This window comes from Dendrobates tinctorius, unplaced genomic scaffold, assembly GCF_039654945.1.
Source record: "Dendrobates tinctorius isolate UK_male_01 unplaced genomic scaffold, ASM3965494v1 ptg000020l, whole genome shotgun sequence".
Taxonomy (NCBI): Eukaryota; Metazoa; Chordata; class Amphibia; order Anura; family Dendrobatidae; genus Dendrobates; species Dendrobates tinctorius.
The window spans coordinates 3,286,674-3,296,674 of record NW_027361688.1 but is presented as its reverse complement, the minus strand read 5'-3'; the positions used below and the strand labels follow the sequence as shown (position 1 = coordinate 3,296,674).

General features: G+C 46.4%; 1 pseudogene; it reads left to right on the top strand.

Annotated features, from left to right (window-relative positions):
- The first annotated feature begins 2,332 nt into the window (after positions 1–2,332).
- LOC141083299 (aldo-keto reductase family 1 member C1-like) overlaps positions 2,333–10,001 on the top strand; it is a 43,972-nt pseudogene continuing 36,303 nt past the window's right edge.

The window sequence follows — 10,001 nt, the reverse complement described above, 5'->3', positions numbered from 1 at the left end:
CCTGTGCGATCTGCATGCCCCGTATCTCCATTCTGCCCCCATGTCCAGCATTCTGCCCCCATGTTCAGCATTCTGCCCCCATGTTCAGCACTCTGCCCCCATGTTCAGCATTCTGTCCCCATGTTCAGCATTCTGCCCCATGTCCAGCATTCTGCCCCAGTCCAGCATTCTGCTCCATGTTCAGCATTCTGCCCCCATGTCCAGCATTCCACCCCAGTCCAGCATTCTGTCCCCATGTCCAGCATTCTGCCCCATGTCCAGTATTCTGCCCCATGTCCAGCATTCTGCCCCAGCACCCAGCATTCGGCCCCATGTTCAACATTCTGCCCCGTATCCAGCATTCTGCCCCAGTCCAGCATTCTGCCCCATGTTCAGCATTCTGCCCCAGTCCAGCATTCTGCCCCATGTTCAGCATTCTGCCCCAGTCCAGCATTCTGCCCCATGTTCAGCATTCTGTCCACAGTCCAGCATTCTGCCCCATGTTCAGCATTCTGCCCCCAGTCCAGCATTCTGCCCCCAAGTCCAGCATTCTGCCCCCATGTCCAGTATTCTGCCCCATGTCCAGCATTCTGCCCCATGTTCAACATTCTGCCCCGTATCCAGCATTCTGCCCCCAGTCCAGCATTCTGTCCCCATGTTCAGCATTCTGCCCCAGTCCAGCATTCTGTCCCATGTTCAGCATTCTGCCCACAGTCCAGCATTCTGCCCCCAAGTCCAGCATTCTGCCCCCATGTCCAGCATTCTGCCCCCATGTCCAGCATTCTGCCCCAGTCCAGCATTCTGCCCCAGTCCAGCATTCTGCCCCCAGTCCAGCATTCTGTCCCCATGTTCAGCATGCTGCCCCCAGTCAAGCATTCTACCCCAGTCCAGCATTCTGCCCCAGTCCAGCATTCTGCCCCATGTTCAGCATTCTACCCCCAGTCCAGCATTCTGCCCCAGTCCAGCATTCTGCCCCATGTTCAGCATTCTGTCCCAGTCCAGCATTCAGCCCCATGTCTCGCATTCTGCCCCAGTCCAGCATTCTGCCCCAGTCCAGCATTTTGCCCCATGTTCAGTATTCTGCCCCCAGTCCAGTATTCTGCCCCATGTCCAGCATTCTGCCCCCAGTCCAGCATTCTGCCCCCATGTCCAGCATTCTGCCCCCATGTCTCGCATTCTGCCCCCAGTCCAGCATTTTGCCCCATGTTCAGCATTCTGCCCCCAGTCCAGCATTCTGCCCCCAGTCCAGCATTCTGCCCCCAGTCCAGCATTCTGCCCCATGTTCAGCATTCTGTCCCAGTCCAGCATTCTGCCCCATGTCTCGCATTCTGCCCCAGTCCAGCATTCTGCCCCATGTCTCGCATTCTGCCCCAGTCCAGCATTCTGCCCCATGTCTCGCATTCTGTCCCAGTCCAGCATTCTGCCCCATGTCTCGCATTCTGCCCCAGTCCAGCATTCTGCCCCATGTTCAGTATTCTGCCCCATGTTCAGCATTCTGCCCCAAGTCCAGCATTCTGCCCCCAGTTCAGCACTCTGCCCCCAGGCCCCCTGGATCGCCGCTGTCACAAAAAAAAAAGTTATCTTTACCTGGCCGCAGTCCAGCGGCGGGCAAGGCTCCCTCCGTTCCTCCACGCTGCAGCATGCTCTAGCCGGCGACTGACACTGACGTCAGACACAGGCGAGGTGCGCGCTGCGGCTGACTTCAGCTGCCAGCCTCCGATTGGCTGGCAGCTGTTAACTATTCACGTTCGCCCAGATTACCTGCCGGTAGGGGCCTGGTGAGCAGAGAGCGGACCGGGCCCGACGATGCGGGCCCCCTCTGCTCTCCGGGCCCCATATGCCAGTCAGGGCAGTAATTCCCTGATGGCGGCCCTATCTCGGATCATGAATATTATTATTAACACTCAGGATTATAGATGTTGATCCAATTTGATCAACCATCGGAAACATCAACATTGATCTGGTCTGATCAATTCTCAAAATCATGATTGTTAATCCTGTCTGATCTCACAGTAGGGATTACAAATTTTGAATCAGTCTGACCGACTCTCTGGATCATGATTATTATGATTGACACTCGGGATCATTAATGTTTATCCTTTCTGATCGACCCTTATCCCGGTTGGTGATCTGGTCTGATTGACACTCTGGATCATGTTGTTACAGTTTGATGCTTACATGGGATCAGGAGGGAACTTTTCCCCTTTAAGGGCAGATTCTTTCATGCTTTATGATTTTTTTTCTTTCTTGCTTACTTCTGAAGAAACAATCAGGAATACACAGCGTTCTGCAGTTTCCCCGTGACTTCACCTTTCATTTTTCCCATCACATATGTCTATGTAGCTACTGAGCAATGACGCTGCAGAATCCCTGCCGAATAGGCGTCCGCATTCACTAACCTATCGGACGGGCTGTACGGTAGGGGAAGGACTAGACAAAATACAGGCAGCACCTTGTGCTCTGCGAGACACTGGGACACATTACACCATGGCTCTGAATCCGGACTCCTACGTGGTGCTGAACGATGGGAATAAAATGCCAGTGATCGGATTTGGCACTGGGGCGGACACGGTGAGTGCATCAGACATAAAGTTGTGACTGCTCCACTGAATCCAAAGCAAAGTGGCATTACTGCCGGTCTCTCACCACCACAATTTTTCTCTATTTGAGACACCATGTCATCACTCCGTGTTTCATTTACCCCTTTGGGAAATAATGAGATTTATAAAAATTGCATCTTATTAGACTAAGTACACCAAAGAACAGGCTGATGAGAGCACCAAGGTGGCCATTGACGTCGGATACCGCCACATCGACGGGGCTATTGCATATGGGAATGAGGTCCAGGTCGGCCAAGGCATTAGATCAAAGATTGCGGATGGGACTGTGAAGAGGGAAGACATATTTTACACTGGGAAGGTGACCAATCAAAATATTCTTTTCACATTAACATGGCCACTAGGTGGCGATGACGAATTGTTACAGGTTTTTAATATATTTTGTAGCTTTGGGGAAATAACCACACTCCCGAGAGGGTGCGACTCGGGCTGGAGAAATCTCTGAAGGCTCTGCAGCTGGATTACATGGATCTCTTCCTGATCCACAACCCTGTGGAATTTAAGGTTGGTGGATATGTGTGTGGGATCGATCGTGGCTTCCAATCAGATCAGAGCAGAAGACATTATATGTGAATTCTTTTTTTCATCTCCATCCAGCCCGGAGATGATCCCTTTCCCACAGATGAAAATGGGAAATTGGTTTTCCATAACACAGATATCCGAGAAACATGGAAGGTAAATTATATGTAAGATTATGGGTGACACCAGGGAGAATGACTTCTCCTCCTCCATACGGGGTAAGATTCCCATGTTCGGATGGAGCATCTCCCTGATTATCTTACCATAACCTCTAGGCTATGGAAGCGTGCAGAGACGCCGGCCTCGTCCGATCCATCGGAGTCTCCAATTTTAACCGTCGGCAACTGGAGCTGATTCTCAACATGCCAGGACTCAAGTACAAACCAGTGTGCAACCAGGTACATGTCACCGACCAGAAAGGATCAATCACAGATAAAAAATGAGAAAAAGTGCCAATCTTCCTTACAGGATGTGTGTGGTATTGCAGTACAGCTCCTTTCACATTAATGGAGCTGTAATACCAGATATAACCCATAGACAGTTGTGGCGCTGTTTGTGGGAAAAAAAAGGAGCCAAGTTGTAATATTCTACCATCAAAAAGTTGTTTAGAGTGAAATGTTCTTTAAAAAATTGCATATTATCCGCACTGATATATATAGTAATGAACCATTATATCTCTGCACAGGTAGAATGTAACATATTCCTTAATCAGAGCAAATTACTGGAGTTCTGCAAATCTCATGATATCGTACTGGTCGGATACAGTGTACTGGGGTCCAGCAGAATAGAGGACTGGTAAGAACAAGGATATTGGTACAAGAATATAACTACTATAATACTGCCCCTATGTACAAGAATATAACTACTATAATACTGCCCCCTATGTACAAGAATATACCTACTATAATACTGACCCCTATGTACAAGAATATATCTACTATAATACTGCCCCTATATACAAGAATATAACTACTATAATACTGCTCCTATGTGCAAGAATATAACTGCTATAATACTGCCCCCTATGTACAAGAATATAACTGCTATAATACTGCCCCTATGTACAAGAATATAACTACTATAATACTGCTCCTATGTACAAGAATATAACTACTATAATACTGCTCCTATGTACAAGAATATAACTACTATAATACTGCTCCTATGTGCAAGAATATAACTGCTATAATACTGCCCCCTATGTACAAGAATATAACTGCTATAATACTGCCCCTATGTACAAGAATATAACTACTATAATACTGCTCCTATGTACAAGAATATAACTACTATAATACTGCTCCTATGTACAAGAATATAACTACTATAATACTGCCCCCTATGTACAAGAATATAACTACTATAATACTGCCCCTATGTACAAGAATATAACTACTATAATACTGCCCTCTATGTACAAGAATATAACTACTATAATACTGCTCCTATGTACAAGAATATAACTACTATAATACTGCCCCCTATCTACAAGAATATAACTGCTATAATACTGCTCCTATGTACAAGAATATAACTACTATAATACTGCCCCCTATGTGCAAGAATATAACTACTATAATACCGCCCCTATATACAAGAATATAACTACTATAATTCTGCTCCTATGTACAAGAATATAACTACTATAATACTGCTCCTATGTGCAATAATATAACTACTATAATACTGCCCCCTATGTACAAGAATATAACTACTATAATACTGCCCCCTATGTACAAGAATATAACTACTATAATACCGCCCCTATATACAAGAATATAACTACTATAATTCTGCTCCTATGTACAAGAATATAACTACTATAATACTGCTCCTATGTGCAATAATATAACTACTATAATACTGCCCCCTATGTACAAGAATATAACTACTATAATACTGCTCCTATGTGCAATAATATAACTACTATAATACTGCCCCCTATGTACAAGAATATAACTACTATAATACTGCCCCCTATGTACAAGAATATAACTACTATAATACCGCCCCTATATACAAGAATATAACTACTATAATTCTGCTCCTATGTACAAGAATATAACTACTATAATACTGCTCCTATGTGCAATAATATAACTACTATAATACTGCTCCTATGTACAAGAATATAACTACTATAATACTGCTCCTATGTACAAGAATATAACTACTATAATACTGCCCCCTATGTACAAGAATATAACTACTATAATACTGCCCCTATGTACAAGAATATAACTACTATAATACTGCCCTCTATGTACAAGAATATAACTACTATAATACTGCTCCTATGTACAAGAATATAACTACTATAATACTGCCCCCTATCTACAAGAATATAACTGCTATAATACTGCTCCTATGTACAAGAATATAACTACTATAATACTGCCCCCTATGTGCAAGAATATAACTACTATAATACCGCCCCTATATACAAGAATATAACTACTATAATTCTGCTCCTATGTACAAGAATATAACTACTATAATACTGCTCCTATGTGCAATAATATAACTACTATAATACTGCCCCCTATGTACAAGAATATAACTACTATAATACTGCCCCCTATGTACAAGAATATAACTACTATAATACCGCCCCTATATACAAGAATATAACTACTATAATTCTGCTCCTATGTACAAGAATATAACTACTATAATACTGCTCCTATGTGCAATAATATAACTACTATAATACTGCCCCCTATGTACAAGAATATAACTGCTATAATACCGCCCCTATGTACAAGAATATATCTACTATAATACTGCCCCCATGTAGAAGAATATAACTACTGTAATACTGCAGTGCTCATATGTGCAAGAATAAAACTACTTGAAAAACAAACACCAAAATATACCATAATAAAAAATGGCGCAATATGTCCAAACATGTAATACTGTATATAAAAGGTATGTTTATTACATGATTATAAATAGAATATTAGTACATATTACCACAATAATATATATAGATCAGTAATAGAGACAATACAGAGGTAGGATCAGGTGGAAAGCAGCATGTACAGTCACATCATATCACATGGGGATTTTAATAATAAAATTGTGTAGTGCTTACAGTATGTAAACCTCCAAGACAAATAGAAAATAGTGGGGAAAGTATACGTATTATGTAATAGGCCTGTAGCCAAAATAAGATCAAGACTGATATATAGACGTGTCCCTGTTGGTTCATACCCATTTTGTGAAATGAGGGATGACACTCCGCTAGCTATAATACTGCTGTCACGGGTGTGTCAGGTGTGACAGTCATCCTGGATCCGGCTGTAGAAGGTCTTTGCGTTTAGCTCAAGAACACTCTTGTTTTTTGCATCTCTGTTATGGAGCGATATCCTTCTCCCTCTAGGACCCAATAGCTACCTCCACCTTCTGCTGCTAATCACACACCTGTGCTGAAGGTTTTAAATACATTCAATTGCTGCAGCATGGTTCAGGTATTAGCGCATACTTGGCTCAGTCTTTTTGGAAGTTCTAGCAGTTGGTTAGTGTCTTCCCTGTGGACCCTTGGAGGATTGCTGGTGTGATATCTGTGAGGTAGCGCTGTCATCTAGTAGGGGATCACTCGCTTGGCAGCGAACAAAACACATCCGGCACCAGGTTTTCCATAAAAACATAGCAGTCTATGCGGTTTATTCACCCTCATAAACCACAGCAGCAATGTACAACAGCTTCATATCACCAGCATAGCGTCCATTAAACAGGCGATTCAGCCCCAGTGTTATCTCACCCGTCAGGGTTCCTTATGCGGCTTATCAGGACGTTTTATGTTAGTTCCCTCCAGGGAGCTCTCCGGCACACATCGCCCTTGCACACGCCCAGCCGCTCCACAGGCTGATAGTGAGGAGATCCCTCTCCTCACGGGACCTTCCAAACTGGACCAACCTGGTCCCAGCATTCACTCCTTGTGACCTACCCTGGCTACGTTTTATGGTCCGTAGCCACGCCCACTGGGTCACATGGCTATGACCTCATCACAGGTCCTTCAACTACTCACATAGCCTTTTACTATAGGTGTTATCAGACACACCCCTGGGTGGGTTTGTGGGCAGATAGAACCCGCCCATCTCTCCAGCTGCCTGATGGCTTCTCCCTAACACATAGGCACGAAAGATCAGCTCTGCTGATCAGCACATAACCAAGCCTTCATCTCAAAGCCACCCACTTTGAGACACACCACGGCCACTCCGTATTCTGCCACTCATCCTCTCTCTTGGGACATCCACACAGCGCCCCCTAGTGGACACAGTGGTCATTACACCACATACCCCGCCCCTCTGTTCAAACTTGTGGGGTTGAACACACAATCTTACACCAGGATCTTGAGACCGGGCACACATTACACCTTGCCCCACAGGTCGAGAGAACCGTCTCCATCTGTCATACGGCCTCATCTCTGCATTAGGCCTCCCCCACCCCAAGCGGTCAGAATATCGGTCATTGTCTTTGACCCTCCATTTGCAGTCTGTCTGCGTCATCAGACACTGTTTAGTCACCACCCTCCTAGAGTGCGCTTCGTCACCTGACCGTTCTCCCACTGACCGGCTCTCCCGGTTGGTACGGTCATCAGTCCTAATCGGCTCTACTGTCTGGCCTGAGTCTGACTCATTCAGCATCTCACAGGAACTACGGTCCCTCACCGTCATCCTGCCAGTCGAACTACCACTTGCTGACATTCTTCGGCCATCTGCCCTGTCACTTCTTGGCGGAACTCTTCGGGTCCTTACATCTTGTTGAGTTGCAGGCGGCTGCCACCTGGTATTCCGTACTTCTTTATTAATTCGCCGGCGGTCCTGCCTCAATTGCTCAATCTCTTGCAGGTACCCCACTCAATACTCTACGAGCATCCGAAAGTCTCTCAGGCTCTCCATGGAGCCAACCACCATGATGGGAATCCTACCCACTTCACTGGATATCTGGTCTTCATCATCATGAGGGATCCTCACTCTCACCACACCGGAGATATTCACAAGGTCTTGCATTACCTTCCCGGATCTTCCAATGATTCTCCCAATCAGAGCTTTGGGTACCGGAACCACCTCTTTCCGCAAACCCCTCCGATCCATAGCCTCTTTGGCTAACCCCAGGCGTCGAGCAGCTTTCACATTACTCTGCCTGACCAACTGTTTGACGTGGAGACACTGCAAATGCATCTCTTTCAGGACAGCTACCCGGTTTGCTGTATCTTCTCTGGCGGATATTATCACTAACTGCTGAGTCTCAGGTACCCAGTGCACCTCACACGCCTTGACCGCCTCTTTGAAAGCCTCATGTATACCTTCCTCCGCACAGGCATCTTGCATGTCTTCTGGAACGTCAATCACAGTCTTGAAGGACGTGGTCTTGCTCTCTTCCAGGCCAGGCGGCTCTGGCCTTACCACAGACACTTCCCTCACTACAGTTGACCCGACCGGGTGACTGTCTTCTTCAGTTCTTAACTCATCAACTTCACACGATTGGATCACTTCATGACCCTTGGCCACTATGGCTACTGGCAGTTCTGTCTTATTATCACTCACGTTCACCCGCGGTAAGTCTTCGTCCAATTTCTCCCACAGAAGACTTTTTACTACTCCTCTGAGTTCCTCCATCTCTTCCTTGAGGTTCTTGTTCACACTTTGCCAGGTGGACAGGTGACCTCTGAGCTCCAAGATCTCTTCCTTGAGCTCCTCGACCCTGTGCTCGGCCGTTTGTCTCAGGATTCTTTCTCGTTTAACATATTCATCCACCTCTTCTCTGAGGGCCTTATTCAGTCCTTGCCACGTTACCATGTGACCTTTGAGCTCAGAGACTTCTTTCTCTAGCCCTGCTATTCTGTGCTCTCTTTCTTTCACAGAGCCACAGTCACCCCCAGAGATTAAGTCATCCCTCCAGTTACTCACTAACCGTGTGACTACTTCCGTGGTCTTACCCACTAGGTCAGCGTCAGCTTTGTCACGAGTTTCAGTCAGCACAGCACTAGATTCTGTCCTAGTGGTGGCTACTGGCAACAACACGTGACAGTCACACCCCATCGTACGGTGAACCCCCAAGACACTCTCAATCCGTGTGTCAGCTCCGCTCTTTTTGTTTACCACCCCATTCTCATTCACACTGTGGTACCCTTCAGGTGACGTCAGGTCAGTAAATTCATCTAACGCAATTCTTTCTCTGGTCACCCCTACGTCTGGCCTGTCCACGTTAGGAGGCGTCAGCGTCTTTGTATTGGTTAGTCCAACAGTAGGAACGTCTCCATCCTCGTACCATAGGTCATCCAACGTGACAAAATCCCGGCCCCCCTCCAAGGTATACACTAAGTCTGGTGGTATCCCGCCACCTTGGCACTCACTGCCTCCGGGCCCCTCAAACACCACTCTGTCTAGCACATAGTTCACCGTGACCCCATGTTTACAGCGAACCTGGGCCATTTTCTCAGTCAGACAGAAAGTGAGAGGAGTTCCTACCAGAGTCACCTGACTCTTGGAGTCCAACCGTCCCGAGATTCCTTCCCGCTGCAGCATCACAGTACACACTTGCGGTCCGTCATGCTCCGGAAAGTATAACCCACATTCTGGAAACGACATACACGCACACTGCGGTTTCCCAGACATACCCACTGAGCCAACCAGTGCTGCCATTTCTTCACACTCGGCCCCTTTCTGGACCACCAACCCAAATTGGGTCACCGCCCCCCTCTGGGACTCCACCACCTTTTGGGATACCACCCCAATTTGGGACTCCACCCCCTTTTGGGACTCCACTTCTTTTTTGGTTACCACCCCAATTTGGGACTCCACCCCCTTTTGGGCTACCACCCCGATTTGGGTCACCGCCCCCTGTTGGGACTCCACCCCCTTTCGGGATCTCCCCATG